Source organism: Pipistrellus kuhlii, unplaced genomic scaffold, assembly GCF_014108245.1.
Source record: "Pipistrellus kuhlii isolate mPipKuh1 unplaced genomic scaffold, mPipKuh1.p scaffold_m20_p_9, whole genome shotgun sequence".
In the NCBI taxonomy this organism is placed as follows: Eukaryota; Metazoa; Chordata; class Mammalia; order Chiroptera; family Vespertilionidae; genus Pipistrellus; species Pipistrellus kuhlii.
Window position 1 is genome coordinate 44899420 of NW_023425595.1, and position 27733 is coordinate 44927152.

The 27733-nt window shown below is 39.1% G+C and overlaps 1 protein-coding gene across 3 annotated transcripts in view; it reads right to left on the reverse strand.

Annotated features, from left to right (window-relative positions):
* The window catches only part of GRM5 (glutamate metabotropic receptor 5), a 405881-nt gene extending 391987 nt beyond the window's left edge, over positions 1 to 13894 (reverse strand). For all 3 annotated transcript variants that reach the window (XM_045577600.1, XM_036427172.2, XM_045577599.1), the window contains exon 1: positions 13442 to 13894. The gene's annotated coding sequence lies outside the window, so the exon portion shown is untranslated. The remainder of the gene's footprint in view (positions 1 to 13441) is intronic.
* Between the last annotated feature and the right edge of the window lie 13839 nt (positions 13895 to 27733).

Below are 27733 nucleotides of genomic sequence, written 5' to 3' on the forward strand. Positions count from 1 at the left end.
ATGAGAGGGGCCACCCAAAGACAATTAGGACTTTGTACAGATATAGAATCTTATAGGAGTTTCTTTTAAAACTAAAGGAAGAAAAACATCCCAGGAAAGGGATGATTCAGCACATAGAAGGTACAAATATTTATAGTTATCTAGCACAACTGTGTTTACATTGCATTTATATTGTCCTGACAGTCCCCACTACATTACGGGCCACCAGATTATAAAGAAATGACTGCTTCTTAGTCTGCCATGGATACACTTAATCGCTATATTTTACTGATATTAGCTATGAAGCTCAGATACCTGAAAAGCATATTCAGAAATAAATTATTACTTACAAATTCAGCAGAACTATGCTACAACTCAATTTATGGTAAGATTAAACAATTCATTCTATGAGCTCTCAAAATACTAAATAAATTAAATAAATAAATAAATAAATAAATAAATAAATAAATAAATAGAACATAAATTCCAAACCGACCAGTAGGGTATACACTAGCTTTAATAGCATCACTCAGTTGTCCAGTAAGTGTTTATGGAACTGTTTTGCACCAAGCACTCTTCTAGTTCCTGTGGGTTCAGTTACGGGCAAAATAAATATAAGCTTAGGCCCTCATAGAGCCTATAATTTATGGAGGTTTGTCAGACAATAAATAAGGAAGTAAAGTATTGTATGCTACACAGTAATAAAGGTTAAAGAGAAATAATAAAGTAGGGGAGGAAGGTAGAAAGTGTCAGATATGTAAGAAAAATTTAATAATGTAGCCAAGGAAGCATAGGCTGTAAAAAAAAAAAAAAAAAAAAAAAAAAAAAGGATAAATTGCAGGTAAAGATAAAATCAAATGCAAAGTCCCTGAGGCCGATTTATGCCGATTTATGCTTAGGTTGTTGAGGAAGATCAAGGAGGCTAATGTGATTGCAGTGAAGTAAAAATGGGGACAGAGGAAGGAGTGAGGTTCAAGAGATGATATGATGATGTTGAGTCTTGAGACTTGACAAGGCTTTGACTTAACATTCTATGGGAGAGATTTTCCAGAAGAGTTTCCAATAGGAAATGGACACACCTTGACCAACATTTCCACAAGAATAAGGGCACAAAGACAGAACCAAGAGAGCACTGAGGAAACTTCTGCAGTAATTCAGGTGGGAAGATGACAGTAACCTGGATCAGGTAACTGGTAGAATTCTGAATATATTTTGATGATAGAGTGAAAGCGTTTGCTGTCAGACCTGACTTGAGATGTGAAGGGGAGAGAAGAATCAATGAGGACACTAAGGTTTTCACCTTGAGCAAATAAAAGATGGTGTTACACTGACTAAGGTGGGAAAATTGCAGGAGTGGATTTGGGTGAGATAACAAATTCAGTTTTGATATATCAATTTTTAGATATTTATTAGGAATTCAAGAAGAGATATGTAATAAGCAGGTGGATATAAGAGTCATCCATATACAAATGTTCTTTTTGATATACCAAAACTGGATGAAATCACAAAGTGGATTTAGAAAGGAAGCTAGTTCTATGCCTGAGCCCCACAGTACTGCAATATTTAAATTTGAAGAGATAAGAAGAAATCTACAAAGGAAACATATTTTTACCCAGAAACTTTCTCTTTTGAAGTGTGTGTGGAGGAACGAGGGGGGAGAGGGGGAGTAAAATGTGAATTTTTCATGTTAAATTAAGCAAAAATAAAAAGCAGATATGGTTTTATTTTCATAGCAAAGATTATGAGTGTGTGTATATGCATGCACAAAGTTCAGAAATGTATATAATGGGATGTTCTCTAGGTAGTGGAAATAGGCAAAAAAAAATTTACTTCTTTTTTGTCTTTATCTGTGTTTTATAAATTTCTAAATTTACTAACAAAACATATGTATTATTTGTGATTATTTGAAGTGTGAGATTGAGGGACCTGCCTTCTAAAATTTTGCCCCAGTCATTCTTGAAGCCTTATCGCCACTAAGTTTGCTTTTCCTTGGGAGTGTGCTAATCAGGTTAAATATATTTCCTCCAGGAAAATCCTTTTTTCCAATGGTTTTCTTCATGCTGCTTCTGATCTCTGATACATTCTTAATTCAAAGTCCTTTATGGTAGAGCTATTAAGAATTTGGGCTTGGAAAAAAAGTAACACTAGGTTTGAATCCTGGCACTGCCATTTTTGGCTGTGTGCCCTTGTCTGCTTAGCCTCTCTGAGCCTCACTGGAATGAGAATACCCTAATGTAGAATTTTAGTGAGGATTGAATGAGGTAATTTTTTTAAACTAGAGGCCTAGTGCACAAAATTTTTGCACTGGAAGGGTTTCCCTCAGGCCAGCCTACACCCTCTCACAATCCAGGACTGCTGGGTCCTAACCACTCATCTGCATGGCTACCTGATAGCCCCCTAACTGCTCCCCTGCCAACCTGATAACCCCGAACTGCCCTCCTCTACAGGCCTGATCCCCTCCAACTGCCCTCCCCTGCAGGCCTGGTTACCTTCAATTGCCCTCCCCTGCTAGACATCTTATGATGATGTGGGAGTGGCCATCTTGTGGTGGCCATCTTGTGATGACATGAGGGCAACATCTTGTGACAACATGGGGGAGGCCATCTTGTGATGATGTGGGGGCAGCCATTTTGTGATGACATGGGGGGCAGCCATCTGGTGATGATGTGGGAGTGGCCATCTTGTGATGACATGGGGGCAGCCATCTTGTGGTGGCCATCTTGTGACAACGTGGGGGCACCTATCTTGTGACAATGTGGAATGGCCATCTTTTGATGCAAGGGTGTGAGTGTCAATTTGCATATTACCTCTTTATTATATAGGATAGTCCATTTATAACATCTCCTCAAATTCCTCACCTTGCAGTGTTTGTTCTGTTCTCTGAACTCACATGGCAATTTTATCCATACTTTCTTATAATGTTTATTACTAAGTTAAAATTGTAGCTATTTATACACATGTTTTGTCCTCCAACAGACTTCAAAGCCATTCAAGGTTAAATTTGTGCCATGTACAGCACCTAGTATACTCTTTGAACAAAACAGATATTCAATAAATTTTGCAGGAGGGAAAAAAAAATCAACAAGTTGCTTCCACTTGGCTTTCTGGTCAACTACTAACTGAGGTTCTAAGATAACACCTCCTGCCCCACCATAGAAAACTAAAAAATAAATAATGAAACACCCTTTGTCCAATGAGTTCAGACAACAAAAGACCGCAACAAGAAAAGCAAGAACTGATGAAGTAGCAGGGAGAAACCTTTAGTGCTCTCCAAGGGTTTCCAACCTATTAAGGAGAACAGCAACATAAAACTAGGAAGAGCCCTGTAGATGATTCAGTTTAACTGGAAACCATAGAATTAAATGCATTTTAGCAGGCCAGAAATAGTAATTCACCCCAGGAAGCAGGCTTAATCACTTTCTATAACTTCATATTTTCTCTTTTATAATTTTCTAAGCATGTAATATTGTATACACAGGTATTTTATTTAAATGAAATGTTAGCATAAAATCTATACCATAATATACTTTCTTTCTATATAATGTATTATAAATATTTTTTTTCATATTAATTCATTTGGATGAGGAGGACAATGATAAGAACAATTGAAATACACAGAACCCTGGCTGGGCGGCTCAATTGCTTAGAGCACATGTGTCAAACACAAGGCCCGCGGGCCAAATCCGTCCTGCAATGTGGCCCGCACCGCGCTGTCATCACTGCACTCCGCTGTGTTTCCATCACAATGACAGTTTATGACTGTTCAGTAAACCATTCAGCTCGCGATTTAGGCTGGATTTTAGATTTTGGCCCCTTCTCTGATTGAGTTCGACACCCCTAGCTTAGAGCATTGTCCTGGTCAGGGCACATACCTAGGTTGCAAGTTTGATTCCCAGTGGGGGCATATATAGAAGACTATAAAAGACAACTGATCGATGTTTCTCTCTCATACCAATCTCTCTCTCTCTCTCTCTCTCTCTCTCTCTCTCTCTCTCTCTCTCTCATATCAAGAAGAATATGTCCTTGGGTGAGCATTAAAAAAAATACACAGAGAGCTTACCATGTTCTAGGTAGTATGCTTAGTCATAATTATGAAGTGTCATTTAATTGTCATTAAAAACTATAGGATAAATAATTTTATGCATATGTTACAGGGGGAGGATCAGGATCTAGGGCTCTGAGAAACAGAATAGCTTGGTGAGATTCCAAAGTAAGTGAGTAGCAAAGCTAAGATTTACACTTAGAAAATTTATTTCTTTTTGACAGTTGAATAGTATTCAATTATATGAGTGAACCTAAATTTAGTTAACTATCCCCTTTGTTAGATATTTAGATTGTTTATAGGTTTTCCTACTTTATAATATAAATACTGTTTCACTTTATTTACATTTGAGAGTATTTCAATGGGGGTAATGTGTGATATTGCTGGCATAAATGTTTTCACATTTTATAATCTATCAATCTAGATTTTTCAAAAGTGGCATTAACTTCACTCTCAGTCATTTTCCCTTAACTCCATCAATTCTGGGTACCGCACAATATTATTTCAATTAAGACTTGCTCTTTCTTGCTCCTGTACAAGTTCATCAGTGAGGACATTTCTCCTTAGCTATCTCACCATGAGCTTCATTTGTTCATTTAATAAGGGTCTGGAATAAAAATAGAGGAGATCCCTAGCTGGTTTTGCTGAGTGGATAGAGTGTTGGCCTGTGGACCGAAGGGTCCCAGGTTCGATTCTGGTCAAGGGCACATGCCTGGGTTGTGTGCTCACTCCCTAGTATGAGGCATGCAGGAGGAAGCTGATCTATGATTTATTCTAATCATTGATGTGTGTGTCTCTCTCTCTCCCTCTCACTTCCTCTCTGAAATCAGTAAAATGTTTTTTAAATATAGAGGGGAAATAATGATGCTACATTATTTTCAATGTAGAGCGTCATTTTCTATTATTAATCCTACTTCAACCTAAAACAAAATTATTGCTAAGAAAGTATGATTATCCCCATTTCATATATCAGGAAATAGAGTCTCCAAGAAAATAAGTTATTTGTTTTAGGTTGTAACTCTGAGGTGGTAGGGATATCAGATTGGTAGCAACAACAAAAAATCAGATTTTTGCTATAGCTAATGGGCAACCATTAACCAATACCATGACAAAAGCCTTCAAAACATTATAGATCTATATATTAAGAACTTTAATCCAGCCAAAAGTGAAAAGTGATGAGAGTACATAGCAGTGCAACTTATATGATATATTGGTTTAGGGTCCTATTTTCAGAAGCCCTGGACTGCTTTATTCAGTATTATATTTTTGGGTTCATAACATAACAAAATTAATTACTACCCCACTGTAGAAAACAAAAGACATATTTAATATGCATAAAAGTGTTTTGTCTTAGGTAATAATACAGTCTCATATTGTATCCTAAATGAATCTAAAGAAGAAATATTGGTGGATAGAGTTTTTTCATAAGTGACAACTTGCATTGTAACAAGATTCACAAATCACGTTGTCTTTGATTTTCAACAATCTTCTCAGATGCTGGCCATCTTTCTGGCACAGATGTCTCTTATATAACTTAATCCCGACACAAGCAAATCACACAGCTCAGGACATCAACACTAAAATGATTCTTTCTGCCTGAGCAATACCCTCACCATAGGTAGTCAGAGGTATCAATATTGCATATACCAGGGATGCATTTGATATATTTTCCTGAAAACAAGTGCATACCACAGATAAGAGACCCTCTGAGGTATAATGATATAAAGAGTTTTATAGCGTGAGGAAACCTCCATTGTTGTAGCTATCTCAAGCACACATCTGTGACCTTGTAAACAAGAAAGTCCAGCACCCTCTCTGCTTAGCCCAGGAGACAAAAAAAAACACAAAAAAACAAACAAAAAAATACAAACAAACAAACAAACAAAAAACACACACACACACATACAAAACTATACTTTAATTGAAAACCCTTGGAACCAAAAATGGGCCTTAAATAGTACTATATTAGAGTTAAATCTGCAATTTCATGCATTAATTAAAAGGTGCTGGCAGTAGAATAAAGCTCACTAAATCACTTAAAAATACTGGTTTAGTAGTCCGTGAAGACCCGAAACAGCTTTCTACAGCAAAGCAATAAAAATGATGTAATCCACTGTTAACTAGTCTCAATTTAATTATCAAGCAGGGATTATAGCCTTTTCCCCATTTTGCAGCCTTCAGCTGCTTTCTTGTTATTTATGGCATGGCTCTAAAGACTTTAAAGCGTGATTGTGCATATTATATTACCTACCATCAGGTGCTTGACAATGTGGTTTTGCATTTCTCACTCAACCTCCAGTTACTTACTAACTTTAAAATACTTAGTGTATGCTTCCTTTGTGCTAAATAATGTACTTGTCTAAGCATTATTTTAATATAAATCTCAAAACGACCCTGTGAGATTGGTATGATTACTATCCACATTAAATATCTCTAGAAATTGAGGTTTAGAGGTAAAGAATCTTGGCAGAAGTCTCATATCTATAACAAATGGCAGACTCAGGATATAAACCCGACTCTTGGCTCCAAAGCCCACACTCAACATAATCAACTAATAATGCCTCCCATAGGATCAAATGGGTTATTTGGTTAAACCTTATACATTGATTGCAAAATATGCTGGGGACTCTTGCTTTCCATCAAATTCTTATGTCATGCCAGTTAGCTCTATCCAAAATTCATAGGAATAAACCTAATAAATCTAAGTAACTGTTTCCTGGATTCATTAGGCTAGGACTACTCAATTTGAGCTCTGTTGACACTTTGGGCAATGCTTTGTTGGGGGGAGAGGGAGTTAGTGTTCTATACACTCTAGGATATTTCACAACCTCCCTGGTCTCCAGATGCCAAGAGCACACACCTCCTCTAGTTGTGATGAATAAAAATGTCTTCAGACTGTCAAATGTCCCTCTGCAGGTCAAAGTCATTCCCAGCTGAAAACCGCTGATTTACATGAAGCTCATTCTGGTAAACTCATAATAATCAAAAAAGAACACAATTAAGAGTCAATCAGTTGGACATGCCAGCTTCGCAAAGCCTTTTCCTGAAACCTCCTAACAATTCTAAGGAAAATAGTTTGAAAAAGGCTTGTCAGATTCCCTTGACTTTGTATCTCCCTTCTGGTTGCATTATCTTGGCTTGCAATTTTAATTTGAGAAATTCAGATTAAACTATGAGCCTTAAGGATGATATTGCCTTACATTAAATAAGCATAGTTCTGATTATCCACAAATTACAATCAATGAATGTGAGAAGAGTGTCCCATGATATATTTCATCATTTCAAAGGCTATTTTAGATAAAAAGTGCAAAGCTTGATATAATTTTAACAAGATAAAGACTAGCCTGGTATAGTAATTTATAAGTTAGTTTTCCAAAATCTCATTTTTATTCTTTAAAAAGTAACATAACAGTATATTATTTACTTTTCTTTTGGATTTTTAAAAATTTCTACTACATTACTGTATATCAAGAGAAGATAACTTTTAAAAAATACTTTTCAATTATTCCTCTGTAAACGTATTGTAAAATGTAAATAGGCTAGATTATCACTGAAATGCTCACTAGTGCCATTATGATTATGAGTCTTTAATTTTTCTCAGAACATTTACGCTCAAAAGTTTAAAGTTACTGGCCTATAACCAAAGTTATTGTGAAAGCTAATCATTAGGCAATTATTCTTAGGTCTGTTATCTTTACAAGACCAACAGAATCACTTCTACATGAAGCACTTTTTTTTTTTTTGCAACTATGTCTTTCCATTAAATTTCGTGAATAGTTTGACTAAAATAAGAGAAGATATTTGGGAAAGCAATTATGTACCAACCCACAGAGCTGTTGACAAGCCGTAATTACTATTTCTATACTCTTCTCTGTGGGTTGGGCACTTTACTTAAATTTGTGCAATTAATTCATCACAGTCACTCAATGAGGCTAATAGTGTTACAACCTGTTCCCCATTTTAAAAATGAGGAAACAGAGGCAGAGTAATGCTAAGTTAACCTGCCCAAGGTCACATAACTGATAAGCCACCTAACTGAGGTTCAAACTTGGGCAATCTTGTGCACTGCAATCTTACCACAACTCACTGGAAACCACAGTGAAATAAATTCATGATGTTCAACCATACCACAGATTAAGGTTATCTAATGCAATAGAAAAAAGGCAAGTTTGAGTTTCAAAAATTAAGTTGTGTATATGTATATTATCCTTTTCATCCTCTTATGTGATAATGAAAAGAAGAAGAAAAAAACTCTGTTGAACAACACAAAGGAACGCACTTTGCCTTGATAATTGTTATGAGGATTAAATAACATATCTAGAGCTTGGCATGATGCCTGATGTGCTCATTAATTGCAGTTATTAGAGCAGGGATGAGCCTGCACTGAGACTTTTGCTTAGTTCCCATTCTGACAGAAGGTACATATTACTCAAACAAGATTAGAACTGATAAAACTCTAGATTGTTTTCCTGTAAATGTAAAAGAAATGAAAGCACAACAATGGCATAACATATTTTAGAACTACATTTAAAATATGAGATAAAGTAATATGGAGGTGGGCAAAGGGAGTGGGAATGGGGGACACCTATAATAGTGTCAACAATTTTAAAAATTAGGAATTTTTTTTTAAAGAAGATCTTGTCTCACTTACAAATAGTTGAAATTTTAAAATAAATACTCAAACTTTTTTCTTTGGTTGTACAAGCACATCATCAACTAAAAAATATTCTTTTAGATGCTGCCGTCTTATGTCCTTCTAAGCTCCACTCATTATGGAAATTGATGACTAAATGTTGCCTCAGGATGAGGATTAATATTTCTCTAAATATTAAAAATAACACATATTTCTAAATATATTATTGCTTTGTAGTAATACACCTTCAGTATATCCAAACAAACTGATTAGCTTAAGCGTATCATCAGATATCAATTCATAAAATAGAAGTTAGTTTATATCCTATCTACTAAAGTAACATAGAAAAATACGAGGAATAGTTAGATGTGTCTCTTTGAGGATGAAAATCTTGAGAGAAAATTGTGCATAAACAAGAACAATATGTTTTATAGTTAATTAACTTCATATTTTATATTTTCTACCTGCAATTTCATCTACCCTTATTGGCATTTCATTTAGATTTTCTATCTAAAATGTTCAGACAATTCCATAACAGATAATATGATAACACCCCCATAAAATCTTCAATGTGTTTTGAAGACAAAATTAAGAATTAGAATTAAAATCTTTTAGCCATGAAAGTGTATCTGAGACAAATTATTGAACTGAAGCATAACAATGACAATAATCATAGCAAAAACTAAAAGTTGTATATAGTTATTTAGATATTTTCAAGGTCTGTATATTTTGTGCTGGACATAGTACCTATGAATGAATTTTTCTGTTTTCAGCTTAATGTTTGTCATCATGCCAATAATGTGTAGTGTGAAGTGATAGTAGAGGCCTGTGTATACCTGTGGAAATAAAAAACTGGGGAAGTACTTGGGTTATTCAAATACCACTATGCCCAGTCTTTAAATAATCTCAATATTACCATTTAATCAACATTAAAGAGTTTGTCTTTGAACATAACCCACAGCCAAAATATTGCCATGTGATAGCAGAGATCTAGGAGGTGCAATAAAATACTTACATTAAATATTTTGTCAAGCAGGATGTAACTGACTAGGAAAAGCTTTTCTCTCAAAACAAGCAGCTATGTAGTGTTCTATCAACATTCTTCTCTTAAGAAATCTTGGAGGATCTGTCCGGAGTGCTGAAAAGGTTTAAGCTGGAGGAGGCTGGAGACTTTGTGGCCTGTGCATTAACCTGATGAGTTCAGGGAGCAGTGTTTCCAGGTTCCCAACCTAAGAGCCTTTTAATCAGAAGTCACATCCATAAAGGACAGAAACGGTCACACCTGCTTCTTAAATGTGTAACTACATAGATATGAAGGGGAAACTAAAGAAGAAAATATCCTGTGCGGTCATGAGGGAAATAAGGAACATAAAACACACTTAACAAGAGGCAGCATGCCCAAACACTCCCGATACTCAAAAGAATGTCTAGAATGTTGTATAACTAAGAGGATTCCACAGGAAACTGCAGCTTATTCCCACTGGCTGAAGGGGATGCACATTTTACAAGGCAATGCTTGCTTGGCTGCCTCACATGGCCAGTGGCCAACATTAAGGATATAGATTAGCTCTAGCTCAGTCTCTAGGGACTCTGAACAATAGAGCAACATGTAGGGAATGAAGAAGAGGGTGGAAGGGAGGCTCTGCCTTCCCACCGGCCTGTGCCAATTGCTTAGTGGGAAGGAAAGTGTTGGAGAATCTATCTGCCTGGCTACTTAAGTTTACAGTTCAGCGGAGGCATAACCCACATTGTGCCTAAGTAAGCACAAACGCCTGTTAACTTCTCAATTTCCCCTCACCACAGCACCTGCTCCGGAGGGAAATGGGGGCTGCAGGAATCCCAGCACCAGTTCTCAGAGCTCTCTAGGCAGACTCTGCATGACCCTTTGAGAGGTCCCAAGCACAGCCTTAGTCTCTGGGCAAGGGCTAGCTGCGGGCCTGCCCCAGGTGAGGTTCATTCCCCAGTCGCTGTATCCTGGGTGCCCTCCTCACCAGGACGCTCGAGCTGCCACGTTAAGGTAACTAGCAGGTTTTGTATCCGAAGGGAAAGGTACATCCGTGGGGGAGGGAAAAGCGGGAGGGCGCAGACTGAGGTTTAGAGAGAGGCTCGCTAGCGTGTTTGAAAAAGCTGTGCTTTCAGCACCACCCGCTGTCCCCACTCTTCTGCAGCAGGCGCATTGGTCACAGCAGGGACTCTCTCCTTCCCCTCTCTACCTGGGCTTCTCTCCATTCCGAGGGATCTCTTGGGTGGTTTGGGGAAGCTCAGCCTGCATTCTATACATGGGCGCCTGGCTCAGGGAGCGGGAACTCGGGTCTGAAGGCATGCAGAATCCCTTTCCCAACCTTCGCAGGACTTCCCTCCTTCACCCAATCACTTTCACCTTTTCTCCCAACAGGTTTTAACTAAGGCCGTTGCAAATGGGGCAGACTTCAATCTCGAGTTCTGGCCACCCCTGGTTCCCCCATTTCCCTCCCTCCTCCCCCGTCTTCCCTCCGTCCTCCCCCAAACCAAACTGCGAGTTACCAGGCAAAGTGACAGTTGCTACATCCTTCCCGCCCCTGGGACTCTTGGGTGCAGGGACACTAGCAAGCTTACCCCCCTGTTGGCCACGCAGTGGGCAGTGAGACGTGGTCAAGCTAGCCCCCACAAAGTTGGGCCTTGCAGATCACAGGGGTAGAGCCAGCTTCTCCAGTTTCCTGTTTCCCCCAAAGTAGATCTTCAGCTCATCTCCTGAGCTCAGTGAGTGCCGAACAGCAGAGCTGAGGGCTTTGTGTGCAGCAATGTCCCTGCTACTGAGAAAGCGGGGAAGGGGGAAGGGGAGAGCACGGAGGAGGGGGGGTGGTAGTTTGTATTTATAAAGAACAGAGTTCTCAGCACAACTTTTTGGTGCCACCAAGTGGCACAGTGAGTTCCTTTAGGAACACAGACTTTGAGTTGAGTCTGGATAAGGTAAACCAGCTCCATCTCCAGATGCTTACATGGGGGGCCTGGGAGGATGCCCCTGGGACTTAAGGTTTCTCATGTGCACCTTCATATCTCAACACCTAAGATGCAGATCCCTAGGTTCTAAGGCTGAGCTTGTGCTGGGGTGGAAGAGGTGCCTGTTCCCTTTTCAGACATGTGCCAGGGGTATCAAGAATACCAGGCAGATGCCAGTCCCCACCGAGGAGTCTAGCCACCCTTCTCTCAGAAGGGATACCCACTCCCTTCTCCCTCCTAAACCCTCTGCCCATATTACAGTCTTCTCAGATCTACTTCTAAAACCTTCTTCCTCCATCCACCCTTAGTGCCCAGCCTTTAAAGTAGGGAGCCACTGGTTTTCCTTGTGTTAGAATAGATTCCAAATTATTGCCCAAGCCCTCTCACATTGAAAGAACTTCACAGCTTGCTACCAAGCCTCCTTCTGTAATTGCTACCTTTTCAAGAAGCTTGTGGTGTTAGCTCTGGGGATCGGAGCCCCTCCAAGCAGCACTCAGAACTCCAGGTTCCCTTGGCTACTTACTAGGTGTCTGATTGTCCTACTCACCCATTTCTACAGACCTCCCGGCATGCATGACACCAACTACACCACCAGGAGCTTGCAAATGCCTTTGCCACTTTGAGGGGAGATTCCCTGAAACTCCCATTATCTGAATTTTCTGGGTGCTCTCCCTTTCCTGCCTACAGATCCTCAGCGCCATGCTGTCACAGGCAGACACTACTGCCCGGGACCTTGGTATCCCAAAACACAGAAGAACGTCTACACTTTGCAGATGGAGTAAAGGAATACACAAAGGGTAAGGAACTTGTTCAAGGTCATACACTTCCCTTGAGACCAGCCCAGGGACTACCCAGGGGGGGAACTGAATGAACACAGTGATACCAAACCTGAGTCCAAGCTCCTCTTCCTCCCAACACAGCCCCTTCAGGCATATCCACTCCCTTCTCCTCCCTCTCTCTCCCCACATTCCTCTCTCAGACCTCATCCTTTGCCAAAGTTCCATAAAGGAATCTAGGCTAAGGATGCCCTCCTAGCCCTACTTGGAGAACATGAACTTGAGCTCAAAGGGCCAGAGTTGCAGGCAAACCCCCTTAAAATGGCCCCCTGCTCTAGAAAACCTCTTCCTCCCCGTAACGTAGTCATGGAAGTGTCATTTTATAAAGGGAACACTGGCATTCATACCCACTCAGGTCCCCTGTTTGCTGTCTCTTTTCTGGGAGGGGAGGAGGAGGCAACAGCAAATGCTTCTATAATAGTCCCCCCACCCCCCAAGCACCCAGTAGCCTCAAAGACAGCGAAGCCCCCCTCCCTTGATACATGCACCCCTTTGTGCACATGCATCGGTATGAGAGTGTTAAGAGAGGGAGAGAGGTGTCCAGACGCCTCCTTTGGCTCAGATCTCTATTTTCTTTTCCTCCTCTGATATTTTTTTTAGCTCGTTTTCTATGGAAACGCGACCCCTCGAGATCCTTCACTCATGCAAATCAGAGCAAAATGAGCTTCATCAACCTCTCATTGGAGCGACGCCGCCTTGGTGGCTTGGGCTCCCGGACCCCAAATGCATGTCTGATGCACCCAGCACACGTCCTTGCAGGGTGACTTTTCTAAACTTGCAGGACCTCCCAGAGTCCCCAGCTCCACCGGTCCTCCACCTGCCCACCACCTGCCCCGCCGGGTCCCTCGCCCGAGCTCCCGCCCCTCTCCCTAAGGCTCCCAGCCCCGCGCTGGGGGAGGGGCTCCGGCTCCGGGTCTCCTACATCGCTGGCGACTCCGGAGCCGAAAGAAAGAGAAATCGCGCTGTGCTTACCAGATGCGCCCCCCGGCTAGCGGCTCCAGCGGGCGGCGTCCTGCGCTCGGTTAGCGGCCTCGGCTGCAGCCGGAGCGCTAGTGGCAGCGGCGGCAGAGGCGGCGGCGGCGGCAGCGGGAGCGCGGCCCGAGGCGGTGGCGCTTGCTGCTCTCCCCCCAGCGCCGGCGGCACGTGCCGCACTCGGGCAGACGCAGCCCGGAGCGCAGCGCAGAGCTGGCTCCCGCTCCCACAGCGCCGCGGGGACGCGAGGGGGGGGGACGATCTGGGCACAGGCTCCTTTGGGTGACAAGTGTCTGGAAGCCTCCCGGTCTCGGGGTTCGGGCGAGGGGAGCCTCGGGCTCCCTCTGCAGCTCCTCAGCTCCCCTCCAGGAGCCGCGGAGGAAGAGCTGTGCGGGGAGGCGTGGGTGGCGTGTCACTCAGAGAGGAGCTGGGGGAGCAGGTACAGAACTGGCTTCTCTCTCTCTGACGGGGGCACTCGAACCCCTGGCAGTGTTGGGGAAGAAGGGGCGTCGCAGCTGGAAGCCCGGAAACCCAGATTCAGAGGTGTGAGCGGTTAGAAAGGACGGGCTCTCTCATGGCATGACTTATTAACAATGCCATTTTGCATGTCTGCACTTCTTACAAAGGATGATTCCTTCGACATCCATTAAAATCTCTCCCTCCAAAGCAGTAAAATCTCTTTTACTCCCTCAAATGACTCTGCTTTCCTTCTCCCATGACCCCTATAACTCACCAAGACTGTAAAAAAAAATAAATTCTGTTTTTATCTTTAAATTCCAAAAACACTTCATTTCCACCTCTGAAAAAGAGGCTGGTATAAATAAGTTGCATGGCTTCCTTTAAAGAAAAGAAAGGCATTGTCCAATGTGGTTGTTAGGGTACAGGTCATATCTCCCTCCTGAATGTGGGGAGCCAGGAGCTGCAGCAGTTGGGTGAAAGATGACAAGAGGAAGACATGGACATTGAGGGCTTGGTCCCAATGAATCCACTACTAGTGCAGATTTCCCCCCAGACCCTGGAAAACATGGCACGTTGTGCCAGGGTAGCTTCGGGATTCAGCAAGCAAAAGACCAAGACACGTAGCTATCACACTTTGTTGATCTTTCCATGGCATCTTCCTTCTCCCCGTTTTCATGTGTACTCTGGTGGTGGCATTAATTTTGGAGGTTCTTTGATTGCCATCCACAACTCGAGTTTTAGTCTTTTGCTGGGAGGCCAGAAAAGCAGTTGGTTGGTCTTCCTGAATAAGAAAGATGGGAAATACGGTGTACATAAGACAAAGAAAAAAAAAATAGTGAGAGTTCTGAGGAACATAAAAGGAGAACTGATGACAAGATGATTATGGGAATGTAATTAGGCCTGAGGCATAAAATGCTTTGTTAGCCCAACTGGACGGGGCACTGGCAATGTGGCCAGGTCACGGATTGGAGCCTGCTGATGGTCACTTAGTTTTGAGTTATCGCAGGACACACTGTGTTCCCCGTCCTTCATCAGTTAGAATTGGCTCAAAGTACACGAGGGAGTGGGCTGAGCTTAAGCCAAAAGGGATTCTCATGGTGGCCACTCAGTCATTTAAAGTCTTCCAATTCCTACACACATTCCTTCCCTGCTGTGTCCCAGGGTTATGGAGAGGATGGGCTCATGTCAAAGCGTGCCAGAAATGATAAAGCATTTCAGGAAGGTAAAAATGCATTGTTTACTAAGACATATCTACTTCCTGTGCTCTAAAAGCTAAAATGTGGAGGAGATCCAAGATGGCTGCGCCCAGGTGAACACCTAGCCGCAGCCGCACACAACAATTTCAATAAAATACAACTAAAATATAAAACGGACATTGCCCAGAACTACAGGAAGGTTGACTGACTGGAAATTCTACAGTGAGAAGCAAGGAGAAAACCAGAAGGAGGTGCGGAGGAGCTGGAAAAGCCAAGGTACGGAGACGCGGAGACGCGGTGCGCAGAGAGGACAGAGCCGGAGAGGAGGAAGGCCGAGTGCCTGGCGGGCGTTCCCTAGCGGAAAGGAGATAAAGCTCCGACTGTGCTGGGCCCCCGACTGCTCTGATCCCCAGTTTTAAGCCAGACCCCGGGGACTCAGGCTCAGCCATAGGGAGCCGGGCTGTAAGGTGGAACCCCGGGGAAGTGGCGAAAGGAGGTCCCAGCGGTGCGCACACTGCGCGCAGAGAAGGGACATTCGGCTGTGCCGCGGGCTTGCCCTGACGGGAAGGAGACTGGGGCTCCAGACTGCTCTGAACGCCACCTCCAACTCCACTTCCAACTGAACTGAACCCCAATACCGGGCTCATTGTGGGAGAGCATAGACTGTTTGGCAGCAGGCGAAAATCGAGGGCACCTTTCTCTCAGAGGCGCCGGCAGTGAGCTCTGAAGGACCCGCATAGGGCGGGGCTGACGGAAGCCAAAGCTGCAGGCTCCACCCTGAAACCCCGTCCCATCTGTAACTGCGAAATGCGACAACAAAATAGATCACAAACGAAAGAAATGGAGGACAAAAAGCGTCTGGATATAGAGTTCAAATCTACGCTTATAAGGTTTTTCAAGAATTTCCTAGAAAAGATGGATAAGGCCTATGAGGATATGAAAAGAGATCAACTAGAATTAATAAGGGATCAACAAGACATAAAGAATACATTGTCTGAAATAAAAAATATTTTACAGAGTCCTAAAAACAGAAGGGAAGATCACAAGAATCAAGTCAAAGATTTGGAACATAAAGAGCCAGAAGACACTCCTCCACAGAAGCTAGAAGGCAAGAGAATCCAGAAAATTGAAGATAATGTAAGAAACCTCTGGGACAACTTCAAGCGAACCAACATCAGAATTATTGGGGTCCCAGAAGATGAGAGAGGGCAAGATATCGAAAACATACTGAAAGAAATAGTGACAGAAAACTTCCCCCACCTGGGGAAAGAATTAGACTTACAAGTCCAGGAAGCGCATAGAACTCCAAACAAAAGGAATCCAAAGAGGACCACACCGAGACACATCATTATTAAAATTCCAAGAGCAAAAGACAAAGAGAGAATATTAAAAGAAGCAAGAGCAAAGAAGGTAGTAATCTATAAAGGAGCACCTATACGATTGTCAGCTGACTTCTCAACAGAAACCATGCAGGCCAGAAGGGAATGGCAAGAAATATTCAAGGTGATGAATAGCAAGAACCTACAGCCAAAGATAATCTATCCAGCAAAGCTATCACTCAGAATCGAAGGCCAGATAAAGAGCTTCACTAATAAAAAAAAGCTAAAGGAGTTCATCACCGCCAAACCAGATTTATATGAATTGCTGAAGGGGGTTCTTTCAGAAGATAAAGTAAACAAAGATAAAAATTATGAACAACAAATACGTAACTATCAACAAGTGAATCTAAAAACCAAGGAAATTAAAAAAATCTGATGAACAATATTAACTGTTGAATATAATAGAATCAGAGGTATGGAAGGGGAGTGAACTGACAATTCTTGGGGAAAAGGGGAGAGGGGGGCGTGGGAAGAGACTGAACATAAACTGTGCACATATGGATGAGGACAATGGGGAGAGGGGAAAGGGCAGAGGGTGGGGTGGGAACCTGGTGGAGGAGAGCAATGGTGGGGGGGGGGGGGAAGGAACATTTGTAATAATATGAACAATAAAAACTTATAAAAAATAAATAAAATAAAATAAAAAAAATAAATAAATAAATAAATAAAAGCTAAAATGTGGAGAATATTCCACGTGTTGTGCAACAGTGATATTTTCAGGTGGAAAGGAAAACAAAATTATATAATGTTAAATTGCTCAGTGACATTTACAAGAGAGCTTTACCTCATACTTGTAAAGTGCGGAGTTAGGGAAAATTAAAAGGAGCATGGAAACAACTAAGTCCTGAAAGTAAGTTCCGGTTGTAAATTGCTCAAGGGCATGACTTCTGCCTTAGGATGGGCTATTAATCATCAAAATATTGCAATTAATGTGTAGAATGAAAAAAAAAAGCTATTTATACTCATACTTGACTCATTTTATAACTTGGACTTTTCATTGATTCTTCTCTTTCACTAACCTATGACAATTTATCAAGAAATATTCTTGGTTCTACCTTCAAAATATATCTAGAATACTATGGCTTCTAAACACCTTCACAGATACCATGTTTCATCAAACCATGTCAGCTTTTACCTAGTTATAGTAATAGTTTCCAACAAGTCTTTCAGCTTCTTCACTTTTTCTCTAAAGACTATATTCAACACAGCAGGAAGAGTGTTCTTTGTAAGAAGTTAGCTTGACTCAAAACCCTCCAGCCATGGCCAGGGTGGCTCCATTGGTGGGACATCATCCTGTGCACCAAAGGGTTGCCAGTTCCATTCCCAGTCAGGGCACATGCCTGGGTTATGCTGATCAATGTTTATGCCAGCATATCTATCTCTCTCTCTCTCTCTCTCTCTCTCTCTCTCTCTCTTTCTCTCTCAAATCAATAGGAATAAATCTTTACCATAAATAAATCAGTAGCCCTCCAATAACTTTCCATTTCATTCAGACTCAAAGCCCAAGTTTTTACTATTACTCTACCCAATCTGCTTCCAGTCCATTACCTTTCTGATCTCATTTCCTAGTACTCTCCCCGCTTTGCTCACTCTACTCCAGTCACCAGGACTCCCTTGCTATTTCTTAAATATGACCACATGCTTCAATCTAATGACCTGTGCATTAGCTGGTTTCTTCTGCATGAAATGCTCTGTTTCCAAGTAATTCTTGGGCTAACTCCTCTCTTTCAAATCTTCGCTAAAATCTTATCTCCCTAACGAGGCCTTCCCAGAGTACCCTTCTTTAAACTATTATACCTCATGATCTCAGTGTTGTTGTTCCCCTTTATATTATACAACTCTATTTCCCCCATATCTCTTTTTTTTTTCAAATTATTTTTTTAAATAATTATTTTATTGTTTAAAGTGTTACAAATAGTAGGACATATGTCTCCTTTTTTCCTCCATTGACCTTCTCCCAGCCTCACTAACCAACCCCTGGCACACACCTCTTATCCCCACCCCCCCAGTGTCTTGCATCCATTGGTTATGCTTATGCATGCATTCAAGTCCTTTGGTTGATCTCTTACCTCATCCCCACCAATCCTCCTCAGCCTTCCCACTGTAGTTTGACAGTCTGTTTGATACTTCTCTGCCTTTGTGTCTATTTTTTTCAACAGTTTATAATGTTCTTTATTATCCATAAATGAGTGAGATCATGTGGTACTTTTCTTTCGCTGATGGGCTTATTTTACTTAGCACAATGCTCTCCAGTTCCATCTATGCTGGTACATATGATAAGAATTGCTTCTTTTTTATAGCAGAATAGTATTCCATTGTGTAGATGTACAACAGTTTTTTAATCTACTTATCTGCTGATGGGCATTTAGGCTGTTTCCAAGTCTTAGCTATTGTAAACACAGGGTATATCTTTCTGATTGGTGTCTGTTTTCTTGGGATATATTCCTAGAAGTGGTATTACTGGGTCAAATGGCAGTTTCATTTTTAATTTTTTGAGGAAACTCCATACTGTCTTCCACAGTGGCCACAACGGTCTGCATTCCCACCAGCAGTGAAGAAGGATTCCCTTTTCTCCATATCCTCTCCAGTACTTGTCCCAAAAATTAAAACCATTTCCCCTAAGAACAGGAACAAGACAGGGATGCCCACTCTCACCACTCCTGTTCAACATAGTACTGGAAGTACTAGCCATTGTGATCAGACAAGAAGAAATAAGAGGCATTCAAAATGGAAAAGAAGAAGTAAAACTATCCTTATTCATAGATGATATGATATTGTAAATAGAAAACCCCAAAGATTCCATCAAAAAACTACTAGACTTAATAAATGAATTTGGCAATGTAGTAGAATACAAAATTAACACCCAGAAGTTTATGGTTTTTCTATACACCAATAATGAACTTACAGAAAGAGAAATTAAAAAAGTAATTCCATTTACCATTGCAACAAAAAAATTAAGACACCTAGGAATAAACTTAACCAAGGAAATAAAGGACCTGTATTCAGAAAATTTTAGGATGCTGAAAAAATAGAGGAAGACATGAACAAATGGAAGGATATACCATGTTCATGGATTGGTAGAATCAACATCATTAAAATGTCCATACTCCCCAAAGCAATCTATAAATTCAACACAATTCCCATTTAAATATCAATGGCATACTTCAGAGACCTAGAACAAAGTTTCCCATATCTCTTAATGTACTCCAATATATTTGTGTAATTTATTCATTTGTTATTATTTTTATTGCCTGTCTCTTCCTCTCCCCTCCATTAGTATGTAAATTCCTCAAGGAATCTTTTTATTTATTTGTTTTTTGTTTTTTTTTTCACTTATATTCCAAATACTCAGAAGAAAATTCTGGCACATAGAAGCTACTCAATAAATATATTTGAATGTTTAAATATTTGTTAAAATAGAGGTATACATGTTACATGCAAGCTGCCCTTCATTTTTCTAGTTGGGGTCATTGACAGTAAATCATATGAATGTGCAGGCAGGAGATTTGCAAGACACCTGGATGACAGCCTGGACATTCTAACCCAACTCTTAAATTCTATTTTTGCATTTGTGCTTCTTAGACTTAGATAACTCATATTTTAGACTGAAAAAAGGCTTATTGCAATATTAAATATTGAATGCAATTATATGGCTATCTGAATCCATCAAACAATAAATTATATGTGGCTTTTTAAAATTATTTCTCCAAAGAAACTTTTCTTTCATTAATGAATACTCATCATGACATATTTTTTTGCTAGTTACTAAGCAAGAATTGCAACAGAATGATAAATGAAATCAATACTAGCTTGACTGAGAAAATCTATATCTATTAGATATTAGTGCATATAGGTTTATTGATTCAATCATGCTAATTATTGGATATTTATTAAACTACCATATGCCAATCATGGCTAGGTAATGGGGATGCAATGGTGAATGAAATGAAGTCAAGCAATGGGCATACAAACAAACATGTCTTGCAACTTTTGGGAGGTGCAATAAAGAATTGAACAAAGTAAGTTATAAAGAATAACATAGCATTAGAAAAAGGCTACTTATCTTCTTTATATCAAACAGTAAAAAGCTAAATCTGAGACAGTAATATTTGGTAAAGATCCAAGAGTCAACTGTGCAAATAATGTTATGTGTATTTGTGTTGTATAGGTTGGAGGTAAGAAGAGACAATTAATTAGACGGGGTGTGGTGAGGAAAGGAAGGAGGTTTGCAGGCACAGAGAACAACAGCTGGGACTTCTGAAACACTTGCCATGTTTTAGAAACTGAAAATACATTGATGCCACTAAAGTAGAGCTTGGAAAACCTTCACTGTATCTCAGTTTGCTTAACTGCAAAATAGAGGTTGTTATTTCTTGCTATTTTATTTAGTAAATTGAATCTGCCTAATTTCTAAGTGTGAATGAGGCATATATATATATTAAATATATATATAAATATATATTAATATATATTTATATCTATATATAAATATATAAATATATATAAATATATATATATATTAAAAATAGCAAATGAAAATCATGCTGAAAGAGGAGATGAACACACAAGTTATTCTGACTAACATATTATCTGTGGTCTACCAGAAAACATTTAGTTCTGAGAGAAAATGTCTTACCTAATTATCATTATCTAATATTAGAGGCCCAGTGCACGAAATGTGTAAATGGGTAGGGCCCTTAGCAGCTGCTGGCTGGGGCCTTCCTTTATTCGGTGCAGCCCCCTTGTGGTCAACGCATGTCATAGCAAGTGATCAAACTCCAAGTAAGTTGAACTCCCAAGGGGACACTTTGCATATTAGACTTTTATATATATGGATAAGAAAAAGAGTCCACCCTTAAAAAAAAAAAAAAAGAAATTTGTTGTTGCTACTGTTATTAAATGCTAATATTATTACTCAGAAACTTTTATAAATGCCCCCTTAAAACTCAATGTCTTAATAAGAATTTTACAGCAAGAATAGAAACCTTTTTCATATTACATGGTTTTGTATAAAACTTCATTCCAGGTTCCAGGCATAACATGGAAATTTAACTCAAAAAAGGTTAGTTATAGGTCTACTGTCCCTTGTCTTTTTATTATCCAGGCAAAACAGATTCAGAATACGGCCCTGGGAAGTTTTCAATTTGTACCCAGTCATGCTACTGGGTACAAATACAACAATTAAAGAGCTTTATCCTCTCAGTACTGGGGGAATTACAAGTACTTCCCTCAGTGTTTTACAGGATGAATCCCTGCCCAGCCTGTGCTCTTGGCATATATGTGGCAACAAAGAGACACTCATCTTTACTCGGTGATGCTTGGTCACACTGTACGCTGTCTCACAATAGGCAAAGCACCTCTCTGGTAACCCAGAGTGAATACTCAAATCCAATTAGACTTGAGCGCCAACTAAGAGAATGCATTATAGCACCTAGTAGATTTCAAGCCTAACAGGTTGACATTTGAAAACTGGCTCTTGCTCCTACTTAACTAGGGAAATTAGATAAACTACTGACCCTCAAAACCTCATTTCCTTCTCTGGAAATGGGAAAATGGAAAATACCTAATTCTCTTGCTTATAATATAAAGCCATTTTGCAAACTGAAAGTGTATTATACAGATTGTGGGCAAAACATGGTTGTTTTTTCCCCCTCATAATCTGGCTCTATGATTCCAGTTCAATACCATGTGTAGGCAAGAATTTTGATAATGACTTTGAATTGCTATGGTCATAAATAGCAAAAGAAAACTCATCCCTGAATTCTGTTTTCACATTGACAAGAAGCTTCCTGTTTTCTTTCTCTAAAATAGGGATAACCGTATCTGTCTAATGGGGTTGCCACCAAGAGAAGCAAGGATGAATGTAAAGTTATTGTACAGCTACTGGAATGTAGTAAGTACATGGTATTTAGAGATGGTGTGATGGGAATAAAAATTAGCTTATTTTAATTTCCAGTTATTTACATCATGTATATTGGAATGTGCAAGGCTCTAGATTCATAGTTTGGGCTTGAGGTATACTCTTTTAGACACTTGAACACTTGAAAACCACCTTCTAATTTGGTAGAGTTCATCACTTTGTAAACTGCAGGGCAAGATCTTATAATTCTTAGTTGATACTTTTGGCAAAGGCAGTGATTTATTTTTCATCTACAATCAAAACAGATTAAATATAATGGCAACAGCATTCTGTTTTGAATTTAAATGACCAAGTAAGGTTATACAGAGAATTATATCCTTCACAACAGAGCCTTGGAATCACTGCTTAATAGAATTCCTGAAAAGAGTGTACTGTATACATAGGAGACAAGTATGCTGTGGGTATAGATACAGCTACTGTAATCATTTATAATGCGTTTACACTAATAAAATAGAAAGATTTAAATTGACCGTACCTTCATGATGCCCACCAGCCAATCAGAGTAAGTAAATTAACCCAACAAAGAAGGCAGGTTAATTTGCATGCACAGGTGCCCAGCAGCAAGGGGCAGGCATTTTGCACCACCCTAGCTGCTCTGGGCCTCTGGGCAGCATGGGAAGTCAGAAAGGTGACTCTGGGCCAGAGCAAAGGCTGTGCCAGTAGCCAGGGTAAGAAAAGCCCATTCTGTATGGACCTGTGCATCAGGCCTCTAGTTTAATTATAAAGAGTCTTAACTCAACCACCTGAAATCTAACATCATATCTAACATTCACCATAGCATTTTAGGAGATTTTCCAGTGTTTTATTTTCTTAGTAGTTTATTGAGCTAAATCAATAATGTATATAGTAATCAGTGCAATGCCAAAAACCTAAAAACTGATGAACTGATGCCTTTTTTTTATATTACTAAATACTTGGTTTTTACATCTCTGCAAGATTTAGCAGGGCTGTTGAGCTGTGCTAGACACATGGATCTACCAAGAACTCTGACCAATGGACCAAGAACCCATGAGCTACAGCTGAAGTAATATACCATTCATTTCTGTTTCTCAACTTCCTTACCTAAAATGGGGAAATGCTAGTTTCATAAGTGAGTTGTGAAGACTAAATAAATTGTAAAGCACAGAGTTTGGCACATTTCAAGCATTCAACACATTGTTAATTGTAATTATTGCAGATGAAAGCTCTATAACATATCAATCACAGCACAATCTCTGACACGAATCTACATGGATTTAACTCTTGATTGTGATGCTTACTAGTTGTATATATATACACTAATTATTTAACCTTTCTGCATCTTAGTTTCCTTAACTATAAAGTAGCAGAAAGTAATGGTAAGCACTTCATAAGGTCCTTGTTAGCTTGTTAGTATTAAAGGAGTTAACTACTGTCTAGTCCTTATAAAAGATACCATGCAATTGATAGCTATTTAGTAAACACTTTAGATCTAGTCACATTCAACTTAAAAAGCTTCCTATAATTAAATTGAACTTGATAATCCAAAGAACTATAAAACATTTGGCTTTCTAAATCTTACATTGGAATAGATATCTTTAAGGACACTCAAAAAGAATAAAATGTCTTGTTACTAATCTCTCTCTCCTCCCCTCCCCTCCCCCCTCCCCTCCCCTCCCCTCTCCTCCCCTCCCCTCCCCTCTCCTCTCTTTTCCTCTCCTCTCCTGATATGTACTCTCATTTCTAAATGCTCATAGAACAGAGTTCAAACTCTGCATCTGGGCATTCTCCTTGTTTGGCCTCATCCTCTTTTCTAACCTCTTCATTACTGGCTTGCCTTTTCCAAACACCCTGTGTATTTTTATCACGGCTTTGTTAAAAACTAGTCTTTTTGAAAGGCTCTTATTTTTATCCTTGTCTTTTCCTAATGCATGCAGGTTCATCTATTAAGATCAGTTTCAATGAAACACTTTCCAACCCTCTTGAAGGAGCACCCACCATTTCTTTAGGCTAGCACAGAACTTTATTAAAAGCCATAGCATAAGATGTATACTAATAAATCATAATTATCTATTTATGTTCCCACCTACTCTGATATAATGCAAACTTTGGGGAGTAGGCATCCTATTTTATGCATTCCTTGTACCTAGTTGGTGCCTAGTATACAGTGGTTACCAAACATATATACCAAACACAATGATTCCATAAATTAGTGAATACATTCTATCAATTGAAATTCTCAAATGCTACATTCTAAAACAGGATTAAATGGGTTCAGATTTTTAGTTTTCCTAGTTTAAGGATTCTGAACTTGGGCTACAACTTAGAATCATCCAGTAGAGCTTTTAAAATCACTAACCTGGTGAGGACTCAGGGAATGAGTATTTTAAAGAGCTTCACAGTTGATCTGATACACAGCCAGTATTCAGAACCAATTCCCAGACTATTTAAAACATCAATATCTATTTTGAATTAATTTGGCATAAGTGACATCATAAATAAGAGTGTAGGCGCCATGTTACTAAGCAAAGCATAATTTGAGACCAGAGGAAAATAAGTTCTATGAGATTAATATTCTGTTAGCCCCTTCTGAAGTATGAAATTTATTTATTTATTTATTTATTTATTTATTTATCTGTCTATTTATTTTATTGTTAATCCTCATCTGAGGATATTTTCCCATTGATTTTTAGAAAGAGTAGAAGGGAAGAGGAGATACATTGATTGGTTGCGTACCACAAATGCCCAACTGGGGCTGGGGATGGAACTTGCAATTGAAGTCTGTGCCCTTAACCAGAATCAAACCCAGGACCCTTCAATCCTCAGGCCAATACTCTTATCCACTTAGCCAAACCTGCCAGGGAAGAAATCTTTTAAAATAAACTCACATATTTCACACTTACAAACACGTTAGCCACAGAGGTGTGGTTCAGTGAGTGAGCATCAACCCAGGAACCAAGAGGTCCTGGGTTTGATTCCTGGTCAGAGCACCTACCTGGGTTTTGGGTTTGATCCCCAGTATGGGTATGCAGGAGGAAGCTGATTGATAATATTCCTCTCTCAATGATGTTTCTACTTCTCTGTTCCTCTCCCTTCTCTCTCTCTCAAAAAAAAAATCAATAAAACATATTTTATATACTTTAAAGGCATATTTTATATAAAAACACACATATCTCCAAATATTCTTCATATCAATTATAGTACATAGACAGGAAAACCCAGGGAAGTGAAACAACTTCCCTTATCACACAAGTTTGAAAAATCAACTCCCAAAACCTAAAGCAAAATAACATCCTAAAACCCTATACTTGTGCTATATCCTTTATATCATGCTAACTCTTATCTCCACAAATACCTCTACCCTTTGATGCATAATTGAATAAAGTAGTGATATATTTGATTAATATATTCTAGAATGAAATAATTTTATTATAAAATCTCAATTAAATAGGTATCACTGCATTTCTTTTAAAAAGTAAAAGCAAAATAAAGTTATATTTATTTTATGTCATGAAAATATATTCAATAACAATGTTCAAATTATTGCAAGATAATGAGTTCCATGCTCCACTTAGAAAACAAGAAAATGAAGAAAACCATGTATTTTTATTGTCCAATAACTTCAAAATAAAGTAGCTTCTAATTTTTTATTGTTAACCCCTTAAGAATATATGTGTGTGTGTTTGGAGGGGGCTGTATTCTGTAGATTTTCTAGGAAAATATTAATTGAGCAGCTGCTACCTGTCAGACCTTGCACCAAATGCAGAGATTATTAAGTACAATAACCTCAAGTTTCTGAAAGTCTATGTGAATTTATATTATAAAGCATTGTAAATTATATTCTTATTTCTTTATTTTAAATTGTTTTCAAAATAATTTCCTGTATTTGTAAATAAACTATTATTCTTTTTCACTGCATATTATTCTATTTTATTTGTATGTAATTATATAATGAGATGCTCAAAAAAGGGTCAAAATTTTTTAAATTATGAGTTCACTTTGAACTAGCTAGAATATTATTTTGAATATTAAATTACCTATTTTCCAGTTATTGCACTCATTATATATTTTGATATGTTGTAATATTGTCCTCAGTTCTTAGTAATATTCTAAGTGTGAAAAAGCCAAGGGGTTTTCTCCCATCTTCTTTCTTTCACATGTCCCACCATAGATCTTCATTCAAAAAAAGAATAAAAAGGATGAAGAAGGAAAAAAAGGAGAAATAAAGAACAGAGGGAAAAAAATGAATGAATTGCCAAAACCGGTTTGGCTCAATGGATAGAGCGTCGGCTTGGGAACTGAAAGGTCCTGGGTTCGATTCCAGTCAAGGGCATGTACCTTGGTTGTGGGCATATCCCTGGTGGGGAGTGTGCAAGAGGCAGCTGATTGATGACTCTCTCTCATCGATGTTTCTAACTCTCTATCTCTCTCCCTTCCTCTCTGTACAAAATCAATAAAATATATTTTATTTAAAAAAAAATGAATGAATTGAGAAAAAGAAAAAGAGAAGAAGGAAAAAGAAAGAGTGTAAGAGAGGGAAGAAAGGAGAGAGAGAAAAAGGAGAAAGAAAAGTAGCTTGGGATAGAATTTTGCAAAAATTATTAAATCCCAAGACTGTGTTATCTAAACTACATCACATAATTTATAAAGAAGTTACCCTCAAATGAGGGTTAAAATCTTTGTCAGCGTTCCAAATTTAAGACTTAGTGTTTCAGTCCAAGACCTCTTTTCTGATCTCTTGATGTTCCATAGACTCATGTCTGGTTTCCATGGTGACCATTTTCATGAGTCTTTTAAATAGTCTTTTAAAAATTTAAGAAAAATTTATCTTCCCTCATTACTTATTTTCAGAATCTTAGAATTAGAACCTTCCCTTCATTTCTGAAATCCCAGGAAGATTGTCTTGTTTAGATAATAAATTGTCATAGCAATAAAAAGTAGGAGGAAAAAGAATTAAACAAGAGGTATTGAGCACTATAAAGTTAAATTTTTAAGTAGATAGGTGATGATAGATAGATAGATAGATAGATAGATAGATAGATAGGATAGGTAGATAGATGATGATAGATAGATAAATAGAATTGCCTGTGTTTATTTCTCTGATGAAATGCATAGAAACTCAGATTTCTTTCTTCCATGGAAACAGGGGATCTGTAACACCAATAAAGAGCTAGTGGGAAAACATAACTCTATTGGAGGCAGAAGCTGTGCTTCAGGGGATTAAGTTAATAACCTGTAACTGATTTTTTAATTCAAAACATTCTAAATATGGCTCTCCTGCATCAGATAATATGCACAATGCAATTAAGAAAATCCCTAGAAACGCTGGCATTTTCTGCTATAAAAAGGCTTTATCTTAATTTAAGCTCTCAATTTTGTC